General features: G+C 35.8%; 1 protein-coding gene and 1 long non-coding RNA gene across 8 annotated transcripts in view; both read left to right on the top strand.

The window, feature by feature from the left end:
- The window catches only part of MECOM (MDS1 and EVI1 complex locus), a 582,105-nt gene that overhangs the window by 291,579 nt on the left and 263,431 nt on the right, over positions 1–27,095 (top strand). The window lies entirely within an intron of this gene.
- On the top strand, positions 1,914–12,821 carry LOC129058722 (uncharacterized). Its single transcript, XR_008524045.2, has 3 exons — positions 1,914–2,421; positions 4,272–4,356; positions 5,400–12,821. It is a non-coding gene; the product is annotated as an uncharacterized LOC129058722 (long non-coding RNA).

The raw sequence follows: 27,095 nt of genomic DNA, 5'->3' as shown, positions 1-27,095 counted from the left end.
ACTGTATTCCCTAATGGCTATTCGAGTTTAAATTCCTACCAATAGCATATAAAGAGTCCCTTTTCTCCACATCTTCAGTCATTCTAACAGTTGAGAGGTGATATCTCATTGTGGTTTTTTGATTTGCATTTCCATGATGACTGGTGATATTCAGTATCATTTCATACACTTGATGGCTATTGTATGTCTTCTTTGAAAAAACATCTATTCAGGTCTTTTTTCCCATATTTAAATTGAGTTATTTTATTTTTAATGTTTTTTGCTATTGAGTTATATGAGTTCCTTATATATTTTTGGATATTGGCCCCTTACCAGATATATGGTTTGCAAATATTTTCTCCCATTCCATAGGTTTTCTTTGTTTTTGTTGATTGTTTCTTTTGCTTTGCAGAAACTTTTTAGTTAGATATAGTCCCACATGTTTATTTTTGCTTTTATTGCCTATGCTTTTGGGGTCATATTAAAAAAAAATTATTGCCAAGACCAATGTCATGGAGTCTTTCTCCTATATTTTTCTCTGTAAGTTTTATGATTTCAGGTTGTAGGTTTAAGTCTTTAATCCATTTTGAGTTGAGTTTTTTGTATGGTGTGTGATAAGTAAGGATCAAATTTTATTTTTTGGAGTTAGATATTCAGTTTTCTCAGCACCATTTATTGAAGAGACTACCCTTTCCCCATTGTGTGTTGTTGGCGCCTTTCTTGAAGATCGGTTGGCTGTATATGTGTGGCTTTGTTTCTCGACTTTGTATTCAGTTCCATCGGTCTATGTGTATGTTTTTATTCCAGTTGCACTAGATGTCTTTGAATAACAATATTTCTCCCCTAAGTCCCTTTAGGTCAGCTTGGGCACAAAATGAATTTTGACTGGTTTGGCATTTATTTCAGGGAAAAAGTTTAATTTATTTACGAGAAAGCAAGTGCACTTGACGAGTTGCATACTCTTAACACTAGATAACTAAGAAGTGAAGTCTTAATGGTTTGAAAATGAGGAGGAAGACTACCAGCTATCCAAAAGATTGTCTTTGATGTGTAGTTAAGAAAGAGAAATGTAATATAATAATAAATGTGTATTACTATAAAAGCCTACATTACAAAGTATTTATTAAGCTTTGCAATATTGTTTTTAAAATAGTAAATATAGTTTGGATATTCAATTTTATCTTGTGAGGAATTAAAAACAGAGAAAACGCCAAGAGAAGTGAGGATTAGTTAATGGGACCCTGAGTTTGAACGTCATTAGTGCCCAAGGAAATATTACAGATTCTCTTAGAATATAATGAAATAAAAAAAGAAGGCTGAGTGAGGTGGTTCATGCCTGTAATTCCAGCACTTTGGGTGGCTGAGGTGGGAGAATCAATTGAGCCCAGGAGTTTGAGACCAGCCTGGGCCACATGGTGAGACCCCATTTTTACAAAAAATAAATTAAAAATTAGCCTGGCATGGTGACACATACGTGTAGTCCCAGCTACTTGGGAGACTGAGGCAGGAAGATTGCTTGAACCCAGGAGGTCAAGGATGCAGTGAGCCGTATTCATCCTGATGCATTCCAGCCTGGGCAACAAAGCAAGACCCTGTCTCAAAAAAAAAAAAAAAAAAACACCAAAAAAACAAAAAAAGAGGCTGCAATCAAGTTTATAGACATTTACCCTCCAGAAGCACCATGGACTATCTCTGGTTTTGACCTGGGCTCAAGAGGGACCTTCTTTCTTACGGAAAGGTCAGCTGTCCCCTTTCCTACATTCACATATGCTCTGTCCATACCATGAGGCTTGCTCGCCTTATTCTTTCTTCTATGAAAGGTGTCAATGAAGTCCAGCATGTCTGTTACTCTTATTGCTGTTTGGGCAACCTCTAGTACTTCCAAAGTGAAGTTGGTGATGTGGGAAAGTTTGATGTCCAAATTTAAGAAAATTTCCTCAAGTATGAGGAGTCTTCTGTTTTGTTCTGTCTGCCTTGGTGATCAAGCAGAATTTGAATGTGAATCAATCGTTTTTCAAAGGAATGTTGGGTGATTTTTCTTCCGGTTAGGAAACCTCATATAAATTGTTTATCCCAAAACAAACCCTCGTGAGTTTCTTTCTTATTATTAACCCCCATACTTGCATGATTATTGCTTCCCTCTTTAGCCACTAAGTCAATAGTAAAACTCACAATAAAATATTCAGGAAAGAGCCTCTTTTAACAGTTTTGACAGTTGTCTAGGATTTGGCAATTACAGGGACAGAGATTCTTTATGATGCTTAATATTCTAGAATACTTAATTGAGACCACTGCTTCAGAATATTCTATTCTCTATGTCTTTTCCTTGAGGATAAATTAAGAAGCAGTGAGAAGTAATAGGAAATAACCAATTCAAATCTATCTTAGAAGGATAGGAGTTGGTTCAGCTTCTTTGCTCCCTAGTTCGTTCATCAAGTGAAGGTAACAACATGAAGAGAATTTGTTCCAATAATGATAAGTAGGTAGCATGAAAAAATGGGGAGTAGGAGGGGAACTGTACACTATTCCATTTGAATGATAAATAAAAATTTTTATTAATGTAGTATCTTAACATCTCAAAGTTTATTTACATTGATAGAATCATACAATCATTTTGATAAAATGCTTCTCTTTGTACATAATTCTGTCCAAGGTAGTGATTTTTAAAATGAATTATTTCAGCTATAGGCAAATTCAGTAAATAAATACTATGCTCACTTTTGCCCTAGAACCTCTTTTGGTCTTTCATGATGTAACCGAAACTGAAGATTGGTAAAATGTTGTGTGTTTTTAAGATTATTTTCTGCATGTTAATTAGTAGAATTGTCAAGCTAAAAAATCACAAAGGGCAAGAATTGGTCAACTATCATTAGAACAAGGAATAATATAAAAAGACGTGTGCAAATAGACACCAAAAGCTATGTCTTTAGAATTGATATTTGATATAAGATGTTCATAAAGCACAAGAAATTTGACAGTACCTTTGTTTAAAAAAGATACTTGCTTGCACTGATGGACGCTAAGGCAAACATTTCGTAGAAATAGCTTATCTCACTGAAGTGCTCCACAGCATAATGTGAGCTGGGTCCACATGACCTAAGGAGATCTCAGAGGTATCTTCTCAGAGGGATATACATGCCTAGGAACCAGACAATCAGCTTCAAGAACAATTGAAAGTTAATTGTATTATTGTGGGCCATGCCACCCACTGCCAATAGACTACTTGCAGATCCAGCCCCTTTACACTGTTGAGCATTTATTCCACCAGCTTTCAGACCAGACTTCTATTCCACCAGTGGAGTGCTGCTGAAGATACAGAAAATAATTTGTTTATGCTTCTTAATCTAATCCTAGAAAGTCAGCCATAGAATGTCACCTGATACAGAAACAATGTGTCTAGAACCCAAACTGCACAATCTTGTATACCATCCCCTATGACACACACAGGCAAATACACATGCCTTCTTGCTTTTAAATATTTATCATTTTGGAATCTACCAGTACTGCACTTGATACCTGATGCTTTCTTTAGGTAAGCATATAAATCTGGGTGCCTTATAGTTACACCTTGGCAGTAACTACAAAAAAATTTGTTTAAGGCCCATCAACTTCTGCCCACCCCCACAAAAAAAAATTAAAAAACAAATCACATCTTTTCCAGAAACATCACAGGGGAATTCCATGTCTAATGTTATGCAAAACTTAAACCCACTATCCCTATGTATTTCTGCAATTCATTTTCTTAGTCTTTCAGTATCTCACACATCCAGCAGGTGCTGCTTTCAGACTCTCTCCTCTCAAAATTCTCACTCTCCTCATAATCCAGCACTCTGCATTTCTGTTTTTTCAGTCATACGGAGACATCTATTCAATATAGTCTTTTTCTGTTCTTTGGATTACCCAGCATCTGGATTTGGCTAATAAAGGAGGACCTAAGAGTTGATTCAGGAAGATTCCTTCTTCCTGGGGGCACAGTGGGCAGCAGATGATGATTACAGTTAACCTCTGCTCTGAAATCTCTTTTATTCTTGCCATGCCTACACTTAGGGTTTTCCTTTCATAGAAGATGTGTGTGTATGTACTTTCTATGGCTATTGGCCAGTCAGTTCATGTCACAGACCCATGGGAGGTGGATGCTTTGTGCCTCCTACCAACTGGCTGAGAGTGTTGTTTTCCTCTGACACTGCAGCTGACCTCACAGACTTCCCAGGTGTGCATGGCATGGCAATGAAACCTCACTGGTTGGCAGCCACAGGTGTGCATGATTTGTTTTTTCTTTTTTCGTTGTTTAGATTCTTGTGGTAGGAATTCAGCAGGTGTGTGATGCCAGCATAGAATCTCCACCCTGGCACAGAGGCCAGCTGCCCTCAAAAAAAGGTATTTCTTGTTGGTCTCGCAACATTACTGGCCTGAATCCCTGTTTTCCTGGAAGCCTCACCCAAGGGAAAGACTCTGACTAACCAATGAATTAGGATAAACTCATCACAGATGAGCATGAAGCATTTTTTCAGATGAGTATGAGTCTTCTTATGTGAATGTAGTATACAGGTAGGAGCAGGTTACCTGGCTTTGAACTCAAGTTTTTTTTTTTTTTCCTAGTTTGAGGTGGTATTATTGCAATTATAGGGATGTAGGAAATCCTGGACCTGGTTTCCAAAGGGATATAAGCCATCCTAGAGTGCTGTTGTTGACGTATAAATTTCTGCTCACATGATTGAGACTAAACAGTAGGAGCACAGATGGAGAGTGATCCTGTATGGAGTTCTTCCATCTTCCTGGAATCTCCCCAGGAAGTCACCAATCCTGGGACCCAACCAGTTCAGTATAGGGCAAGGTAAACCTGAAGGTCATTCCAGACCTCATCTAGCCTTAGTGAAGGGTGGGGAGAGATTAGCTACAGTGACACTCTTTGAGAGAACCAGATAGTAAGAGAAGGAATGCAATTGCTGTCAGTCTAAGTCAGCAGTGTAGGGCTGAAGCCAGTTAACCTTTTCCAGTCCTCTCTCTCCATTACCTTACTAAGGCTTCTCTTGGCTAGGTCATGATATCTAAAGAAATAGATGTTTGATAGATAAATATCTAAAGAAACAGAAACACGCACCTTAGATTACTCAGTTTTCCTTTGTCACAGACCCTTTCCCAATTTTTCTCTTTTGAGTGTCACATGGAGTTTATTTGATGTTGCTTTTCCTTGCATACACATTTACTTGCACAGGTGGGGGCTTAGGGGGAAGGGAGGCCACATAGTGGTTTTCCCTCTGGACTCCCACACCTCTCTGAATATAAGCACTGGTGAGGAATGAGTCAGGGATATTGCCCCAGAACACACCCATATAGTATGGATATTAAATAGAAATACAGAAGCTTGATGCCATTTTGCCTTCATCTCCAAAAGTAAATCTAATTGCTAATTCCCTTAGGTAATAGAAATGTACCACAGTGCCATGGTGACACAGGTCAGAGAAGCATTTGTTCCAAAGAGCAGCAGATGGGATCTATAAATCATACTTGGGGAAAGGAGGTGTCACATGTGAGTATCGGATAGTCAGTAGACTAGTCTCTGTACCTGCATCTTAACTTTTATAATGCAGATATGTATTTTAACATGCAGTTGATATAGAGTCACTAGCTGAAGAGAAGCAACTATACTAGCCCAGGGAAGTAAAGATTAAACATCATATGAACTGTTAAAATCAGTTTTACGTCTGTTATCCTTTTGCAATGCTATTTCATATCTGTCTTTAGCTATTGCTGATATGTTAATTAGAGCATCCCTTAAGACTATAGTTCTTCTATAGTAACAAATAAATAAGATAAAACCCTTACATTGAGCCCCAGGATTGAGAAGGGTCAGCGACATGTCTAGCACTTGCCTAGAGCTTACTTTATATCCAAGTCATTATCTCCTGTAACAGACAAGGAGAGATAAAAATAGATTTGTTGCCCAATGGATGATACTCAAGAAGAAAAAGAATTATCATTATGTTTAATAAGAGAACTGACAAGCAATCATAATTCTTTCCATTAAGTAAATATGTTAGAAAAAATTTATTATAAAATGACACATTATGCGAGCCAGGAATCAAAGAAGACATCCTTGCATTAAATACGGTAGATGCCATTAAGGAAAACAGTCAATATGTCATGAAGCCATGGCCTGTAAAAATTAAATTGATTTGGTAAATGTAAGTAAGAAAGATCTGTTTGCTTTCATCATCAATTTTGAGTGGGTGAACAGGTGATGTCACCAACCTGGGAGCGATAAAGATGCAGGACCATCTGGAAAGGCAAGTGATGAATGGGCAACTGCTTTTGGATAGTGACAGTGCTGTGGTACTTTGTCACTTGGGATGCAGTACTTAATAACTTTTCAATACCATCATAATAAATTTCACTGCCTTATTAATATAGAAATGGTGAGTTATTACCATGATGGTGAGTGTAAATAACTGGAGATGCAGCTGTCAAAAGCTGATTGTTTGGGCATGTTTCTTTAAGCACACAGTTGACTCGTGATAATCAACCTATGTCTATACCAGTAGAGTTTATTGCACTTGTCAAAGGAAAAAGTAGTATTATTCAAAATTAGATGAAGCTGTAATAAACAAGTTTAATATATTATCAGACTTTTCCTGTAAGTTTCCAAACATGAGGCAGTAAATCATTTTTAATAATGTCTTTTCATGTAAAATAATGTCCTTATGCAGTAATAATGTCCTTTCTTAACTATTAACAAAACAGTCGACTTCTTTGTATGTGTTTTAAAGGGTATTTTTATTTGTACTTTTCAATCGTTGGAACTCTGTGGAATGAAACCCTTTTGCAAATAAAGAGCTAAGGCAGGAACCTTAGAACATTTCATTAACAAGCTCAAAAGTTGCTGAGTACAGGCCATGTCACACGTTCCCATTTTAATTGAACAGATGTACTTACGAGTAAACCACAGCAAACGCAATACAGACAAAATTATAAACATGTGTCACTAAGAAGCAAGCAGGAAAGAGCCTCTGATGAGCATCTGTGTGTATTTTATGAAGGCAAAGACTACCACTTCATAAGTTTGTCACTGATGTCTCCAGTTTAATGAGGAGAAACAAAATATGTAGATAGGTGTAAGTTGAAGATGAATTACTAGATCAATCACTTAGCACCATTCAGAGTGTCTGCCATTGTGTGGTGGGAAAATAATGAGATCTGGGATGCTGTTCTTATTTATATACTGAGTGTTCAGTCTGGGGGTGGAATACGGAAAACTTCCTCTTTCATGTCACTGTGGTCTTTATACGGTTTTTCGGCCAGGCTGACTTTTAATTCTGACATTGTCTTTCAGGCTGCAGTCTGCCAGCCTCTTAAATGAAATGCCTCTCCACCATTTCTATTACTGCTGAAAAGAGAGCCAGCAGTCTATTAACAGGCAATAAAGTTCAGGAAGCCCAGGACTCATTTCTTGGGTCAGAGGTGAAAATTGCATACTAAATGAAACAAAGGTGTGCCTTGATCGCTCAAGAAGCAGCACCAGAAAGAGCGCACGTGTTGTTAGCCAGAAGTCTCCCACTTAAAGGGAAAGGAATAATTGTAATAATGTTGGCCGATGGAGTTAAGTACTCAGTTGAGAGAAATTATATCAATCTGACAAATATAGCCTTCACAGGAGATAAAGTCTCTAATGACCTTAAATGCATATATTTATCATTTAATTCAACAAGCCTATTCCCTTGGGCTTTGGACCAAATACATTTCCTCTAAAGTTTAGAAATTTTTTAGTAGCCCAGAGAATAATGGCCATTTGTCAGAGGGTTTCAAAGCTAAACACAGTTGGAAGCAAAGGACAGGAGGGAAAAAAATGGCCAATAGAGTCTTTCCACCTCAGAGAATATTAATATGAAGTTTTGTTGATGCATGAGCTGCGGTATTTCGTGGCTGAACAGTAGGTGGCATACAGGGTAGTGAAGAAATGGGGAAATTTTAATCTAAGCGATTTTCATCTGATTTCATTAACTTCCGAATATGTCATCAGTGTACACAGCACATTAATTTGCAAAAAAATAGGAACACTAAATAGTCACGAAATGTGCTAGTTAAATGCGGAAAAATCAAAAGGATCCCACAGAAATGGAAGCAAAAGGTCTAATGTTTCATCAGGTAAAGTGTGTGTGAAACAGGAAAGCCCCAAGAATAAAGGGGCCCTTGTGTATGGTGGGCTTTTCCTCACTGTTATTCTTGGTCTCAACTTGATGAAGTGTATTCGTGATATACACGAAGCACTGTGACTCTTGTGTCTGTCTTTGTGAGACTGTCCATGCCTTTGTTCCTGCTGTCAGTCAGTTGTTCTTTCTCTTGGGCAGCCACATTGGTAACCGCAGTATCTACTTGCAAATAGATTTCTGTAAAACCATATTATCCTTCAGGCCTTTACTCCTAGCCCCCACCCCTCTTTCCTCAACAATCTGGCCATTCATGTGGCATAGCTCCCTCGCTTGCTTCTTTGCCATATGTCTAGTGGTTTGTGTTTCAGGGAGGCTGTGTGATACACTGGAATGAACACTGGGCTGGGTGCCAGGAACCTTGAATTTTTGCACAAGTCAGACTTGGGACCTTGGAAAAGTCATTTGACTTTGCCCTCTGAAGTCTCACTCAGGTCTCTTGTAGCTGTAACTCTATGAGTCTTCGAATTCTGTCTCTTACACCTGCTCTTTAGTTCTTTTCATCCTTATGGGCATGTTCTATATTGTCACGGTTTTGGAGGTTTTAATTTATTGTTGTTGTTGAGAAAAGCCCACCACCAACAATAAACAAAACCTCCAAAATCATTACTTTTAATGGCAAAACCGCAATTACTTTTACACCAACCTAATATATTGGGGTATGTTTTGAGAAGACTACAAGTTAACTTTAAATTACATAGAAAATAGATACTTGTTTTATCATTTCTCCTGTGTGAAACTAGTGTCTAGTTGTGTTTTGTATATCTGAAATCAAAGCACCTTTGATAGATGCATCTCTCTCTGCGTTTTATGTGTTAGCAGAGAAGGTGGCTTAAGACCAAAGCTTTGTTTTAAGAGGAAAGTAAATTGTTTAGAGAGAGAATTCTATTCCTCGCCATCTTTGAAAAGATATAGGTATGAACTGCATTCTTTCTCGGGGTATGACTTTAGTTCAGCCTCAATATTGCATTTGATCCTCTCAAATGTAGCATGGCTGTAGTGGACTTTTGTCAACAACAGCAAAAGAGGCAGTATAACACAGGGACCAAGAGCAGGAGTTCTAGAGATTCATGGACTGTGTTCAAATTCTCTACCACTGACTAGCTTCGTGACCTTAAGCAAGTACTTAACCACTTCTTGCCTCAATTTCCTCATCTTTTAAATGGTATTAACAATAGGATCTACCTCATAGAATTTTTGTGAATATTAAATATGAATATTTCATTGTAAAGTGTTGTGAAGAGCTTAGAGCAGGGCTTGGTAAACTGTAGTGAGCACCTCAAAGCAAATTGATTTTAATAATCATCATCACCATCATTCTTCCAAAGTCGAGGGTGCTCTTTTTATCCTTGTGAAGGAAGGATTGTGGAATTCATTCTTTTGGGTTAGAGCTCTTGAGGTTGGCAGAGCCACCACACCTAGAATTAAATATTGTCCCCTTTCTGAATACCACTGGGAAGTGGCCTTCACTAGACCTAACATATTTGAAACATTGATTCATGTTTAAATGGTTCTTTTGCTGAAGACTTTAGTAAGTGTCCCTCAACAGTGCACAGGAGGAGGACTAGGGGTTTTGGCTTCGTGTCTAATTAATTTATGTTCTTGTAGTGTGGTGCAGCAGGGTTGAGAGAGGTAAGAGCTGTATATTTAAACCTTCATAAAGTGTTCTTCTTCATCCCTAACTCCATGAAAGAAAGCTCTCTTCCAAGCCCTCCCTTTTAAGGTTATCTCTTTTCTTACTTTTTTACTACCCCTTAATTTGGCCCCCAACACTCTTGTGTCTTGTAAACTCTGCCTCCTCAGGCTTCAGCCAGAGTGTAATCTAGCTGGTTTTCTCTAGCATGGAGAAGTATGATCTGGTTTAGAGAACTAGGGGAAGATCCGCATGCTTTTATTCTAGTTCATTCTCTTCTTCAATATGGACTGACATGGTATCTTTCAGAATAACCTAATAACAAATATGCCTCGTGACAGCAAGTATCTTCCCAAGGCATCAGTGTTTAATCTTAAATGAAGAAGGCATACTCTGCCCATTAACAAGATGTTGACCTTATTCCATATGAAGTAACAACCCTGGCCATCCTGTGAATTTGCTTTTTTTTCCCCCTGGGCTCTTCTCCATCAATGGCCTGTTAAATGAGAATGGCTGTGAGTCACTGAGAATAATATCATAACTAAATATATTGCGATAAAGTGTATGGAAGTATTTCAGATAAGTGGTAATACATCTAATCTTTTTGTACAGTCATTTGTTTATTCTTAAATTTTTCTTTAATTATGGTACCTGGTTGTCGAGTGAGTCCTTGGACTTTCTGGGCAGAAATTTGGGGATTCATAGATTCAGACTCTACAGAAGATCTATTACAGCTTTTCACATCTAAAGCTATGGCTGTTCATCATTGCCTTTGAACCCTAAGAAATGTCAAAAATTGTGGGAGCTTTTTTCTTACAGAGAAATTCCAAAATATATGCTACTGGAAATGGAGGGCAAGCTGCCCAACTCACAGGATATTAGAAGGGGTATACTTGAATTATGTGGTTAAGGATTTGTGGTTGAAAGTAACAGTAGCCCAAAGTTGAGTTTGCCTGAGTGTAGGTAGATGCTTCCTCAAGGAAGAACTTGAAGGGCAAGACCAGTTATAGGAGGCTCTGGTTTCCCTGGAGTGTAGTTAACTCCTTTCAGTTCTCCTAACCATTAAGACTGAACGTTAATGTCTGCTAGCATCTGCAGTATGAACTAAATTGTCACAAAACTACCACATGCTGTGATTCTTTACCTACTCAAACTCTGCTATATCCTAAGGTCTCTCTTCATGCAGGGGCTTCCATTGAGAACCGTGTGGATTTAGTAATGCATTTAATTGGAATGTTTAATAAGAAGTTAGAGCCTTTTTTTAATCTTGGAAAAGGCATCAATCTTGAGAATACCAGATGTGAATATAATTTTAACAAGAGAATTTTCACTTTCCTTGTATCTTCCAAAGCATGGAGATTCTCCTTTGAAGATATTCATTCTATAGAATATTGTCAGCAATATAAAGGTTGAAGAATAGTTGAGTTTGAGTATAGATAAGCCAGGTTAAAAATACAGAAAGCACTTGATGAAATCATGAGTTGTTATGATTCAAATTATAGAGCTCCAATATGGACCCCTGAACACTGATTTTTTAGGCACATTACCAAAGGTACTATAGTGAGGTGGTATATAATGTCACTTCATGGGCTTCACTCAAGTGTTCATTTGAAGTTTGATTCCCTACTCACCTACCATAACTGATTGATAGAAACATAGATCTCCAATTGACTTTAGTTTCTGCTCCACAGATCTGTTATGAATCTCACTGAGAATCTAAGATACAGTTGTAAAGTATAGTTGAAGAGTTTTGGTTTCTATGTATAGTCCAACTAAGCACCTCAGAGCACTGATTGCCAATTGCAATTCTCTAAGTTGTGTTGAGAAAAGAAAAAGAAGTTATTTCACCTTCAGTTTCCATGAAATAGGATGAAGTTACTATAATCAGGTAAGGTGACACTTAAAATATTAAAACTTTTATAAAGAAAGGCAAAATTATGATGTGATATGTGCTATAGACATAGTTGAACATGACTGTTTTTAAACCAAATTCTGGTAGAATAGATTTAGTAGAGTTGGTATGAGGCTGGAGGATTAGTTAGTTCCAGTTGAGAAAAATAGATGAAAAAGAAGTACTAATTGCCACAGTAGGATGTTAGAATTCATTACCCACATCGGTAAGGGTTAAAAATTTAGCACAAATGAGATAGTATTTCTACCATCAGCTATTCCTCACCAAGATTCTGTTGCTGTGGATTTGTCTGTTATCCTTTTGAAAGCCACTTATGTTTTTAACTTTGTTATAAGTCTTATAAGTTTATTCAGTTCTCCTGGAAAACTTTATCTATATTTACTCTCTCATGCATTAAATAGTACCTGTTAATTTTCGTGTAGGCCCTAAATTCTTCCTCCCTAGGAGGCCCTTAAGCTTAGCAGTTTAGAAAGGAGAGAGACTGCCTTTGGGACAGTTATATTTTTGTCTGCTTGTCCTAGGGCTCAAAACCCTTCTACCATCTTGGTCTTCTGTTCTGTAAAAGGAAAAGGTGATTTTTTGTGGCTCTAAAGAAGGCATACAGTTCTTGATGTAATAAGCTGGTTCCCGATACAGTATTTGAAACAGGGCCCCTCACAGGTAGATTACAAAAATGTCACAAGAAAATTATGTAGTAATGAAAACTGGTCTAAGTTTTAAAAAATGAGTGCCCTAGTATTTTCAGGAAGAATGGAAACCTCTATTTAATATAAGTCCTTTGGTCATTGAGATGTGTCAGAAACCCTGCCCTTTATTCTGAAGTGCCATTGTGTTAGCGCTGAAATGTAAAAATAATAAACAGCTGACATTTTAGGCACAGACTAAACATCAAGCAAATGACATTACATCAAAGCTCTTGAGAGAGTTACAAGATGACAATATGCCAAAAGAAGAAAAGTGAGAAATAGTCACAAAGTCTTCTGTTTGCAGTAGTGGATTTGCCAGCGCCAGTGCATTTACCCATGCTTATAATTAGGGAGGTTTTGTTTGCATGCAAAATTGTTTTTCAAGTTGGATTTACATAAGGTGCTGGTAAAGTACATAAAATAACACATGGTTCCAAAATTCATTCTTATTTTTGTTCATTATTAATTAATTAGTATATTAACTTCAAAGTGTGTGTGGTGTGTCTACCTTGTGTTTTTACAGAATGCCCAGAGAATACAGCAGTGAAAAAATGATAGACTTCTTTTCCTCACCTCTTCCTTTTTGCTTCCTTTCCTCCCTCTTTCTGTCTTTATTTTCTCTAGTTTTCATTTGTTTATCTTTCTTTTCCTTAGGCAAATGTCAGTGTAACTCCTTTTACCTAATGGTTTTGGTTAAATTAATTATCTATTTAATATATGTGTCACCTTCCTTCAGAGCAAATATTCGTAGGATTTGACCATCTGAGGCACAGTTAGTCTTTTTTTTTGAGGATGCAGGTGGGAAGCACACCTGTAGTTAGTCCCTTGCAGGGCATTTGTCTATACCTGAAATTATTTGCAGGTGTTAAGCATGTGCTTATGAGGAAGGTAACTAGGTATCTGAGGTCCAGAAAAAAAATTGCCTTTTAATTGTAATATTATTTTCTCTCTTCCTTATGTCTTGGTTTCTTGGAAAACAAATGCATGTAGTTTTAACTTAATGTCCTGAATGACTGACTGCAAACAGGAGGTAGAAACGCAGCTTTGCTCTTTTATGTGGTTCATGTAAGTATTCTCTCTAGCTCTGAGGGTCTATTTATATTTGACCTTTTAAGGAAAAATGCTGTAAAGTTTTCTAGTTTTGAGGATAAAATTGCTCATTAAAATCTGTGATGTGTAGCATTTTAATGAATGTTAGCCACATTTTAAGGCTATTGTTATATAGCTCTTAGTGTTCCCAGGATTCCTAATAAAGAGTAAAATTATCTAAACTATTTAATGATTACTAGTGGGTATTGGTAAGCTTTTTTATGAGCTTTTATGAAAGCCTCTTAACCATATGTCATGTACCATGGCATAAAAAATAGAAACAGAAATGCGGCAACAAGGATCTCAATGCTCTGTTGACATCAAATTTGGCAGATTTTGAAAATTCTGTGATCATTTTTCTCTTTATGTGACACTACTCTCGTTCATTCTTCAAAAACATTTGCCTTAGCGTGGGGAATTATAGATAATTTGATGCAACAGGTTTAAGTTACCATTTTCATAGTGAAAAGAATAGCTTAGCATGATCCCGATTTTCCTTGGTTTCCTCCCATTCTCAAAAGAAGCAGAGGTATTCACATTTCTTTGTCTAACAGTTTTATAATGTCTTAAGAGATTAACAGTGAGCATGAATGAGGGCCTACGGATTAGACAACAAAAAGCCTGGGACGTCCACTACCTTGCTTGCAGATTTTACATTTTCCAGCATTGCTGAGCGAGTATAGAAACTAAGAAAAGATAATAAGTACCAGAGTCTCAAAAGTGTTTAGTGATTCAAAAAATTCAGATGACATGTCAGAACTGACAGACTGATGGAGCCGTCCGTGGCAGGGCCCACTTTTTTGTCTTATGTTCGGCTCTCATACTGAGTGAATGCAGATGTTATCGCGGTACCCCAGACAGACAGTCAGTGAAATGTGACAAGCTGTCAGCAAAGTTACACTACGTTGATTTTGTTAAAACATCCACAAGCTTTATAGTTTCTTTTTATATAAAAAACTCTTACCTCATTTAGTCAAGAAAATGGAAGCTGTTGAGGAGATCACTTGTGCTTTTATTATCCTTAGAATACCTTGGGTTTTTTCTCTGGGGAAATTACACTTAGCAAATTAAGTAGTAATGTACCCCAAGTCTTGAATCTCAAAGTATCTCACAGTAATTGTTTTTCTTTTGATTTGTTCTACAATTTTTGCTCAATTTACATTGCACCTCAACACTTGGCAAAGAATGTTTCAAGAACAGAAGGAGTGAATTTTCTTCATTTAAATTAGGAGTCAAGATGAGAGGTTAAAAGTCTGAAGGGCCACTTTAAACAAAAAAGCTTTCTTAAAAGAAGCTTAGGCATGGAAAATGAAACTGTGAATTTAGAGTAATTAAAAACTAAGACTTTTGCTTTTACTCTTTATTTTTAGGCACTGAAAATTAACATTGGCAGGAGAAAAATCCCCATCAAAAACAAACATTCAATCCGTTCATGAAAATCAATTCTGTTTTCCATATATGGTTTAGACATTTAGACTTTTCTTATAAAATTGGAAAACAAAAAAAAAAGAGATGAAATTCTAGAGAATCTTCACTGCTATATGGTATTTATATCTAAAAGTTAGCTTTGCTTATTAAGTGATCATTTTTTTGACATCAATTTCAAATTCAATTTAACTCAGGAATTTATAAGTCAGAACAAGTAAAACTATAGTTAATTGAACAAAAATGTAAAAAGAACATACATTTGGAAACTGCCGTCTTAACGGTGTTGCTTTTAGTGATAATAATGCTATCTTGTAAACCAAAGAAGACATCAGTGATGACATTTGACTTTAACATGCAGTTTATTTTCAGCCTCTGGGTGCAATAATTGGTTTTTTACCCCATGTCAAAGTACTTCTGTTGTCTATAATCTATTTAATTTTGAATTACAAGTTGTTTGGTAGAAGATTACTTTGCAATCCTAGTTTCCACAAATTAACCTCTGTTTACACATTCACTTTTGAAAACCAAAGGTGAAAGGAAAACATGAGCCACACTTGTTTTGTTCAATTTATATTGTCACCAAGGACATTAACATACAATGAGAAACTGTTCTGTGATTTTGCAAAATGAAAAGTCAAGACAGTTTGAAGATAGCATCTAGCCCAGCGTTTTTGTAAAACACAGAACTAAACAATCAAACAAAATTATGCATATGGAGGAAATGATTTAGAATATGTTTCGCTGCTAATCGCACTCATGCTGAAGTTTTAAATTTCATCTGTCTGCTCAGATCTATTGTGAGCCATTAAGTGGCTTCCTTTTTTCCCGACAAATTGAATGCTGCAACTGCAAGGAGCTCTTTTGTTCTTTTAATTCAGTCAGCATGGAAATGATTTTCTCATTTCAGGCCCTTTTCTGTCCTCTCTTCATTGTGTCAATAAAATAGAGTTGTGCAGAGCTGCTCTAATCAGCTTAGAGTGCTAATTCATTGCGCTGGGATGCTATCTGTGTTTGGCTACAGGTGGGCACTCTAAGGGGTCAGTCTCCAGGGGAGTGTAATTGTGTGTCTCCTGGGGCTTGTTTGCAGAATGACCTAAAGCTGAAGCCCCAGCTCAGGAAGGGGGGGAAAAAACTGAACAAACATATGCCCATGCAAACATATACAGCTGTATTTTCATGGCATCCATTTACTTTGTTCGGCATCCTGAGGTTCTAGCAACATTCCTTGCATTTTACCTGTCCTCAGCGTTCTATGATTAGCCATAAAACATGAATTCTTTTAAACTTTGCACACATTTTCTAAAGGTACAAGATTTTTGGTATTTCCAAGATACAAGTTAAAGGTTAGGCTAGGATTTAACCTATGGGTAATACGACCAAACTAAACTTAAAAAGAGAAATAGAAAATGCCAATTTTGAAAAATATATCATTTTGTGTCCTATGAAAGTAGCTTAATACATAAATATGGAAATATTATGAACTAGTAAATTAAGCTTTATGGGGACTGAGGAATTTCTGGCAACTTTGGAAGAGATATAATTATTAGTTGTTTGGAATAAAGAGAAAAACTGGTAGGCATTAGGTTTTTGAGATTTAACATGTTTTTGGGTAGCCTAGGGGAATGGCAGATCTTTCTGGGATTTTTGTTAGTGTGAGTGTCAAAAATTATGCTGTGAATATGAACTTATTTACTGGGGTTTGAGATTTTTGGTGTTAGGATTAAAAATGCTATAACATCTTGTTTTTATTGTTTTCTAACAATATTTTGATTTTTTACTTTGATTTACATTGAGACTAATTCCACTCTCAATGGAAAATCTTCAGGACTTTATAACTCACGTTGTTATGTAATAACTATAAGCAGGTTTATGAAGTAGAAAGAAAAGAAGCAATAAAAGATTTCAGCTATGCGAATCTACTGGTTAGCTATGGAGGGACTGAACAAATATTCTTTGATTTACTTAAGAAACTTGAGACTTGCTTATATATTAGGAAAAAAAGTGTATTCTGCTTATTAACAAAAGAACTGGGGGGAAATGTCATATTATTTAAATGATTTGAGAAGAAATTTGTAGTTATGTTGTGATAAATTCAACTAGCTTCACAACATGTCAGTTTACAGAGTTTGTATTGTTATATATGAAGCTTTGTATAAGGACAATAATTGGCTTGTGGAAATGCAAGTTCTTAAAAGATACCCAAGAAAAAAATAAGGTTATCTTCATGATTAGAAGATAGTATTTTATTTTAATTTTAAAATTATTTCCCTCTCTAATGTTTCAGCTGGTTTGGTTGATCTTATAACACTACTGCCTTTTGGAAAAGATTCTGAATTTTACTTAGCTATTTACATTACTTTTTTAGGGTTAACTTGGAGCAGCATCAGGAGATGAAGGCAAAAATATGGCAACTTGTATAAAACCGATCTTTTTTTATTGTCCTCCATTTGGAAACGTTTTTATGTGGGGCTCCAAGATAGTCAGAATTTAAATTCCTCAGTCTCAATTAGAGTGAATTCTCAATTTTAATTGTTATTAATAATTAATGATTTTTTGGGTATAAATGATTTTATTTCTAAGCAAAAATAGTTTCAACGTTATTTTCCAAAATTGATGAAGTAGTTGATTCACTTAATTTTGTGTTTTAAAGTGCTTTCTTCTTAATTCCCGACTCATTATCCGATGATTTTCTTTCTTTCCAGATAACTGAGTTGGAGGCAATTTTAGCATTAGCTATCTCTTATAAACAGCCAAATCCTTTGGCCATGCTTAGGCTTATGTAGCATGAATTATTCAATGAGAAGGAAAAAAGCAGTGTTTTAGCAACTTGTTTTGGTGATTTTTATTTTTATGAAAATAAATTGTAGCCTCGTGGAATAGATCAACAATGTAACTTCCCCTTTGGGGAGAGGCTCTAAGTCACATTAGCATAGTTTTGGTCCAGACAGCAAAGCTCTAACCCTCATTCAGCTCAAATGGGCCACCAAAGAGAGCAGAGAGAGATAAGATTGTGTACTTGAGAGGGGCATTTTTAATAAAGAAATTGTCATCTCTTCTTAGGTCATCTATTTCCCTAATTCTTTTCTGCATTGGATAGCTTTGTTGCAAGAAAAATGTTGATGAAATGATTTGGTCCTGAGTCCTATTGCAGAATGCGCTGAGTATGGGCTCAAATGCCTATTGGACAAAATGAAGTTGGTTTGTCTTTACTGTTTATTATGATTGTCACTTCTAAGCTTTATTATGATGTTTATGATTATTTCATTCCCTGAATGAATAGGATATGAAATTAGACATTAAAAATTTTAGTGGTGGAATAAAATTGTTGGTTTGGTTTTTCTGCTACCACTAACTCTTAAGGCCATACTTTTTCCCCCCAACAAATTTCAGAAAAAAAAAATATTGCAAGGAATATTTATGTATTGAGTTTTTAAGTTAGACAACTCCACAGTTAAACTACCACATCAGAGTCAAGAAGATAATTTCATAGTAAAGTTAGCTAATTACTAAGATAGTCCCTTTAATATGTGACTCCCACTTGTAGATATCTAGCCCACATATGTCTTTTCTGGTGTGACAGATTGTTTTTATAAAATTGTTAAAAATGACCAGTTTTAAGAAATTATTAACTTCCATTAATATATTTCTTTAAATCTAACTCAGTGATCTTCTATTAGAACTCAATTATTTTCTGCCTTACAGGAAAATCTACTTGTTTTAAATTATTAGTAACTATGGCTATGTAAAATGAAACGTAAAAGAAACAAAACGTATCAGATTTGAATGATTCTCCTTTCCCTGTTTTAGCTAAAAAATAAAAATAAAAACATCACTTTTACTTAGTTCTGTAGTTGGCCTCCACAAAACAATTTCTAGAATAAATGCTTATCCTTCCTAAATAAGAGGTCATTGTTGCAGTTTTCCGTGAATCAAAGATGAATAGGGTCCATCTATTATCAATTCCTCAATCAGAGAAAAAAGGAAATTAAGTTCCTAATTAGGTGAATTTGGACTAAAGAGGTGGGGCATTGAAGGGATAAGGAAAATTGAGAGGTAGTTGATGCCATTTCAGACTAATGATAGGAGAGGAAATGAAGATGGGGGTGGTGGGAGTTGAGCTTGAAAGGTCAGTGACCTTATTAGGACAAGAGTAGTGGTAGATCTTCAAAAGCTTTTACCTGCAATAGGCTGACAAGGTGTCAGGTTCTGGGGATGGTCAAAAATTCAAACACTTGAGAAAGAGGATGGTAAAAATAAGATTACATATTTTAATAAGGAATACATTTGAATATTATTAACAAAAGAAAAATGACCGTTATCAGCTTTGTAATTATAATTTTTGCTGAATCATTTTTCTATGTACTTTAAAACATTTATTTTAGGTATTAACTGGGTTTGCTTTAATGTGGAATAGATAATGCTTCTTTTGAGGGTTAGATTTCACTGTTAGCTTAATGAATAGTTCTCTTGTATTAATACCTACTAGAAAGATACATAAATACATTACTATGTAGATTTATCATCTTAGATACAAAATTGCAGTTATTGACTAAAATATCCCATCATATAGATGTGCAATACTTTTTTATGTAGACAAAACTTTGATTTTTCCTTAATAATTAAATTATCCATGTATTCATTGACAAAAATAGGTTAAGATTTGATCTTTAGCCGTAGTCCTTCAGAAGTTCTTTAGCAAAGGGATTAGCAGAATAAAGTGGGTACATCTATATTAAGAAACAAATGATAATTTATATAAAAAAATCTTTTCATTCATAAAATTAAAGATTTAATCAATTAAATCTTTTCTAATTTTTTAAAATACAAACGTTGTAAAGAATATAATGAGTGAATAATTTGGGTGTTCAGGAATGTAAATCGGATTAGTTAGATGAGAAAATTATGGGATTTGGGGCAATTTTTAAACTCTTTATTATATGTGAATTACTAGTACTATAATTTTATGAAATACACTTTTTAACATTTCGTGTTCTTTATTGAGTAGCATGGGTGCTTCAGAGATGGCTTTGACCTGGATATTTTTATCCAGAAAACAAGAGATTTTTGTTTTATTGTTAAAGACCCCCAGTAAATAAAATATTTCAGAGTCTTTCCACTTTAATTCTCTCTGTGGTAAATACACAGCCATAGACCTGTTATTACTTTACCATCCGATAGAGATATAACATGAGTCACATAAGTAATTTAAAATTTTCTAACAGCTGCATTTACAAAAAGTAAAAAGAAATAGGCATAATTTAAATAATATATATAACCAGATGATCCAAAATATTGTAATTTCTAAATGCAAAAACTAAATGACCGAAATATCGTACCTATTTTGTACTAAAATCTTTGAAATCTGGTATGTATTTCACACTTATAACACCTCATAATTTGGACTAGCCACATTTCAAGCACTTAGTAGCTGCATGTGGCTACTGGCTATTGTATTCCACATAGCCTTGGAAAATCTCGAAGACTCAATCTTTTGCAGTGTGATTCAGCTCAATGTTAGTTATGACAGAGAAGGAAGCACTGAAAGCCACTGTGGAGCCATCTGGCCCAGCCTACTCATTTTATAAATGAGGACACTGAAGGTCAAGAAGGGTCAGTTACTTGCCCAAGGTCACCCGACTACTTTGGGGGTAGAGCTTAGACCAGATTCCAAGTCTCTTCCTGAATTTTAATTAATTTTTAGTTCTGTTAAAATATGCTGCTTTTGTGGGCTGCTTATGTAAAGGTGTTAACATGAGAAGTGTAAGAGAATAACAAGCACAAAACCAACTAACAACCAAACAAACAAAGTAGGGAATTGTTCAGATAGTCTTGAAACTTTGAATGTTGAAGGAATACCACTTAGGTAAAGGATTATTTGTTAAGATTCTTGCATAAAGTGCATATCACTTCATTAGACTCTATCATATTTTTATAAATAAATATTGATATTATAAGTAGATATATTAATTGAATTGTAGCCATTATAAACAATTTATTTTGGTATCTCTCTCAGCCCTAAACAGGAAAATAATGGCAGAGCTTGCATTTCATTTTACATTGAGTTACTGGAGTTTTTAACTTGGATTGTTGTGATTGAAGCCTTGATAGGAAAATGACTGAGTCCCCGTCTCATATTCGTTGGCCCACAGAGACTCAAAGAAGAAAAGATTGTTCATACTTCTGCATTTTTCTTTCCTTAGACAATATCAGCAATTAAGCCCCACCTGACAGGGCTAGTAAAATGCTGCTGATTACAATTTATCTAGAAAGCATAGAAGGGAAAGATACAGGTCTTCTTTTACAGAATTGGCAGCTGACGGTTATTGAACCTAAGCTAACATTCCCAAATGAAATGAGGTGGGGCAATTTGAGTCATATGATAAGAATGTTGTCATCCTGGAGAACAGTCTCGGTATGAATCAGCACAGTTCTGTGAAAATTAAACATGTGAACACCAAGCAAATGCCACAGAACCTCCCTCAGTTACAGGCATGCATACCTGTATCCATAGGAGGGCCCCCCCACTAGAGCGTGAAGTGGCCCAATGTTCCTGGAGAAAGAGAGGGGCTGCTGTCACCGACTAGATGAGGTTTGTAATAGTATCGTCCTGTTTTCACTCTCCACAGTAGAAAATTTCTACTAGGCTAACAAGGCAGAGGGTAATGAGAAACATGCCAAGTTTAAAAAAAAAAAAAAGAGCAAGAAGGAGGGGTCTAACCTACGAACAGGAAACAAATGTGATCAATTACTCCAAGTGTGGAGCTCACAGATACCTTATCTTAGGGCTCCTTAAAATAAAAGCCTGATTGTTACCAAATGCGTCTAAGAAGTGAGGGAGAAAAACACTGGGGGAGGGGGGAAAGGGGAGGATGAGAGGGAGGGGAATGGGGGTGAACATGACTTTATATTGATGTAAAAAAATGCAGTTCCACTCTGGTTCTCAGTCTCCTGAAGTATTTAGAGAAGTGGTTAACAACCAATCATAGCCTTAACTGTGCAGGCAGTAAAACAACTCAATATTTGAAAAATAAAAGTACCCGAATATGACATGAGGGCAGGGGGAGGTAGACCTAAATAGTAACATGTCGTGCTGCTGAAGATGCAGTCATTCTAAGGCATTTGTTCTGTTCTTCATAATTATTTGACTAAAATGTTTTAAAGACAGTCTGTGTTTTGAAATGATTGCAAATAAAAGGTCTATGGCAATAAATATGTAGAAGTTATTAATCTTTGACTCAGAATTGAAATATTCATTTTTACATTAGCTGTCTGGCAAGGAAGTCTACATATAAAATGTTTACTTCTCTTATGAAATAAATAATAATAGTAATTACAGTGTTAATACCACTCATTTTAAAAGGATTGCTTTGTAGTTCCTGAAGAACGAGGTAGAATCCCATGAAAAGGTGTGAGTATATTCTACTCATCCTCAAATCAGGAGGGAAATATCATAGTTAAGGCTATGAGTCAGGACCTCAGGGCTGGCGGATCTTGGCTACATATTCCCCAAATTTCCCATAAGTGCAATAGAATTAACACTATCCTTTTCTTGGAGATCCTGGGTCAGTAGGTGTTACAGGATTATGTTATGAGGTGTGACTATAAAGTAGTAAGATTGTTTTTCACACTCCACACCCAGAAACAGCCTCTTTTTACTTCAGTGAATAAAAACATACTAATTTTTCTAAGGGCATTCACCTCATCTGGTCCTTATGCACATGTGTGCACACACAGACAGAATCTGCAACATTCCCATCTTTCTCCACTCTCACATAAACTACCACTGCTTTTTCAGGGAACATTGACAAAGGCATATGGAATAGAGTTATTTCGGTTGCTAGAAATGATTTTTTTTAAGGCTCAGTGTCTTGCTGGGAAGATGCCCTGTAGATAAGCAGAGAAATAATCGCCCATTTTCAGAGGACTTTGTTAGAATGGTCTTGTCATCCTGTTCTGCCCATATTTTTCCAATTAAGTTCTAGCCTGTTGGAATCGAATGTCTTCATGGGATGGCAGACTGCTCAAGTAGGCTATTTTGCACATATTCTGTAGCATGCTCAGCAATTGGGCTTGTCAGTCAGTCAACACGTATTTATTGGGCGTTTATGTGGCGAACCAGACAAATCCATTCCCTGAGCTCTTGCTCTTATGTTCCCAGAGGCCTGTCATCCACACAGAATTTCTAATAGAAATTTTCTTTTTCAAAGTGAACTCATCTACATTTGAATTAGAAGAAGGGAAGGTGAGAGTAACTGAATGCTTTTGTTATGGGTCATTTCAATTCATTTAAGGGTAGATAACTTCTCTTATAGATATCTTTCAGTTAATTCTACCTCCTCCCCATTTTTTGTCTTTTATTTGTGGTTAGTATGATTATGAAAGAAACACATGCATATAGTAAAATTCAAGCAGTGCAGAAGTCTTTTTTCCCTTAGTAAATACTCCATGTCTCTCTATAGTTTCAACAATATCTTGCATATCATTCCAAAAAGTTTACAGGAAAATGCATGTACACACACACAGACATTGTGTGTATGCGGACAAAAATCTTTTTCTTGCAAATGTGTACCTATATATTCACTTATTTGATTTATTTTTGTAGTAATATTTTGGATATCTTTCTCTATGTATCTAATTCTTTTAAATATTTATTTAATTAACTAAACATACATGTCTCCATCCACTAACTTCCCCCCAACGAAGTATAACCAATGTTTTTATTGTGTATCATCTCTCTAAATATATGGTATGCATGTAGAAGCAAATGCATATATGTTGTTTCTCTTTTTCACATTAGTATAGACTGAGTATACCATTCTGCAGTTTGCTTTTTTCCAGTTAACCATTTGTCTTGCTGATCATTCCATATCCACATGTAGAGAACCTCCTCATTCTTTACCAATTATTGTATAGAATTCCGCTGAATGGATATACCATAATTTGTTTAAAGATTTCCCTATTATTAAACATTTGGGTTGCTTTTATTTTTATTTCTTTTTTGCTATTGCAAACAATGCCAAATCAATAACTGTACATGGAGCAAAAGGGCATATGCATTTGTAACTATTTCAGGTTTTGCCAATTTTCCATGGCTGTGCTAACCAACTCTCCTGAGAGCAGCATATAGAAGTGCCTATTTCCCCACTCTTACACACCAGCATGGTGTGCAACTAAGTAGTGTCTCGGAGTATTTTTATTTTTTTTTTATAATAAGAGTGAGGTTAAGCATTTCTTTTCATGTAGTTAAGGATCATGTGTAAGTTTTTTTTTATTCTTTAAATTGTCATTGAAGTGCATTTTTTCCCCCTGTGGCTTGTTGACATAAAATGACTTACCCATGGTCACATATCTAGTTAGCTACAGAGGCAGGACTAGAATTCAGCTATCGTGGTTATTAATTTAATAATTTAATATTTCTTACTGTAGTACATTAAGAGTAATATGTTATCATTGAATCCTCCCAACCTTGGGTTATTGTTAGGATCATATGAAATAAGTTAGAATGTGAAACAACATTTTCAAAACTAAAAAGAGCCCTGCAGAATGTATGATGATGGTTCATTTAATTTTACAAAGAAATCACAAGATTTACCACTTTGAAAATATGCAGTTCATAATGAAAACAGAATAAATAGTTTGACCCGGCTGCAGTCTGAGAGAGGTAAGGCAATTAGGTTGTTATGAGCCTTCTGGACAAGCAGAGTCCTGATTTTACTAGCTTCGTGCTGACATGTATGCCTTGTTTTTTTTCCTCCCCTAAAGAATGGAAAACATTGTACCTTCACAGAGTGATGGCAGTCTTGCTTCGCTTAAAACTTCATCACCCTCTGCATGAGCAATTTGCCTTGTTCTTTTAAAAGTTGGGGGAGGTGGAGGCAGATCATATTTGCAGTTTTTTTCTACTAGATGTTTCAAAATAGGTGGATTAAATGAAATTTCTTCATCTGTGTGTTATTGTTTATCAGAGAAAAATTCAGAACTTTTCGATAATTGGCTTTCATTGTTTTCACCAGTGTTGATTCTAGATAGCACAGAGGTGTATGCAGATATTTCCTTGGTTACTTTATCATGCCATGTCGTTATGTAAAATCACTTCAAGGCATTTACTTTTATTTATATTTCATATTGGCTGGGCAAACTGTCTATTAATTTTGTGTGCACGTAGCTTAAAGACATTAGCCCATACACAGTAATGGCTGGCCTAACTTGCATGTACAAAAGTGGAATTTAGGAGATTAACTTGCATTTGACCTACTTCAGCTCTCCTGGTAATGAGGGGTGCAGGAGCACAGAATTAATCTCTCTCAATTTGTGGTTCTCAGGGGTGCTGCTAAGTTTTAGAGTGCTTGAATTTTAAAAGTCTCCTGTTGTGCTGAGGAGTTTTTGCTACCCAGTAGAACTCTATTGACTATTGTGATTGAAGTACTGGTTTTATCTATTGCAGCAATATTTGTGGCAAATATTATGAACGCATGTAAAGTGAGTTAACTGCATTGTTTGGCTCAGACAGTAAAATGGGAAAAACTTGGGTCAAACCTGTGGAGCCATGATGTCTTTTTTTTCTTCCTATCCCTGAAAGTCTTAGTTTAGCCAAAAATCCATAAGCTTTAAACTGCTTTACAAATACGCCAGAAGCTGTCTTTTATCGTATATTTGTTATGCAATACTGAGGTACTGCTGCTGGGAAGGTATAAGTCAAGTTGATATAATTTGGATTGATTAGCTTTTAAAAGCTTTGAAATGACAGTGCAATTATTGCTATGATGCAGGTCCCTTACAGCTGGATTAATGCATTTAGTGAACAATTTGGCCATGTAATTTATTTCTGTGGAGTTCACATTAACAGTTAAATGCATTAATTCCCCAACAGTTGTATTAATACTGTGATAATGTGCAGCAGTAGTAGCAGGGATAAACTCTAAGAACTTCTCAGTCCCAGTTTAGTTTCAAATTCTCCCTTCATTTCCACTAATTTTTATCATGTAGCAGATCAGTAGCAAACTATGTGATGTCTCTTACCTCTTACTCTTCCTCTGGCTGTCCTTTAATACAGGTGAAGGGGCCAAAGGTTGACAGGAAGCCTATAGACCAGAAATCAAAGATCTGGTTGCCCCCATATCTGCATAATTGCTCCTCAAATTTCAGTGGTTTTTGTTTTAGAAACCTCATTCTGACTAAACTCATAGATTATGCTGAGTGGATCATGCTTAGTCAGTAGTTTCAGATGATAATGATTGCATAACTATAAAAGGTTCCTTTGAGAGATCATCCTGTTTAACCCTTCATTTTACTGATGAGGCAAGTGGGTCCCAGAGAGGCTCAAGGTCATTTGCTAGTTGGTGGCAAAACAAAGCCTAGAATTCAGGCTTCTTGACGATCAGGGCTTTCACTGGGATTCCTCTCGGTAGAATATTTAAGGTTACCCCATTTACATCTCTTGTTATTTGTCCCGCTTGAGCACTTTATACTCTTTTTAGAAATGTGAGAAACACACTGTGGTTGATGTAGTTTTTTTCAAAATATAGAGAAGGTTTACATTAACTCTATCTGGGAAACATTCTGAGAGATTGCCTATAAATAACCCCTCACTATATTACAGCTTCCAGGACACTATGCCTAAAGTGATAATTTTACACAAAAAACACATATATGTCATTTACGTGATATAGACACACATCCATACACACGCAGTATAGTATTCCAACTTATGTTCCTTTAAAAAGTAAATGGCTACGAAGCTACCAAAATGTAATATTTTCCTTTTATTCATTACAATGATCAATCTTTTATTTTTTATCCCAAAGGAAAATACTAATATTTATAATATGTATCAAAATGCAATGAGATTTTATATTATTTCCAACAATTTTAAGAACTCGCCAATTTTATGTCTTCAGGTTAGAAAAATAAGTTATTTTGTATTAGAAAAGCAATGCTTTGAGTCTCCTTTGGTAAGTTTAAAGCAAAAGTTTGTTGACATTTTGAATGTCAACAATGTTTAATAATTTCAAGGATGGTACTGCAAAATGTTTGACTAATTTAAGTATGTTCCAACCATAAGCATTTTATCTCCTTAACATGTCAGGTTGGTCCCTTAAAAAGATTTATTGAAATTAATATGTTCCGTAGAGTTGAGTGCCAAGCAGTGTATATTTTTACATATG

The sequence above is a fragment of the Pongo abelii genome, chromosome 2 (assembly GCF_028885655.2).
Source record: "Pongo abelii isolate AG06213 chromosome 2, NHGRI_mPonAbe1-v2.0_pri, whole genome shotgun sequence".
NCBI classification, from domain to species: domain Eukaryota; kingdom Metazoa; phylum Chordata; class Mammalia; order Primates; family Hominidae; genus Pongo; species Pongo abelii.
This window is presented reverse-complemented; position numbering and strand designations above follow the sequence as displayed.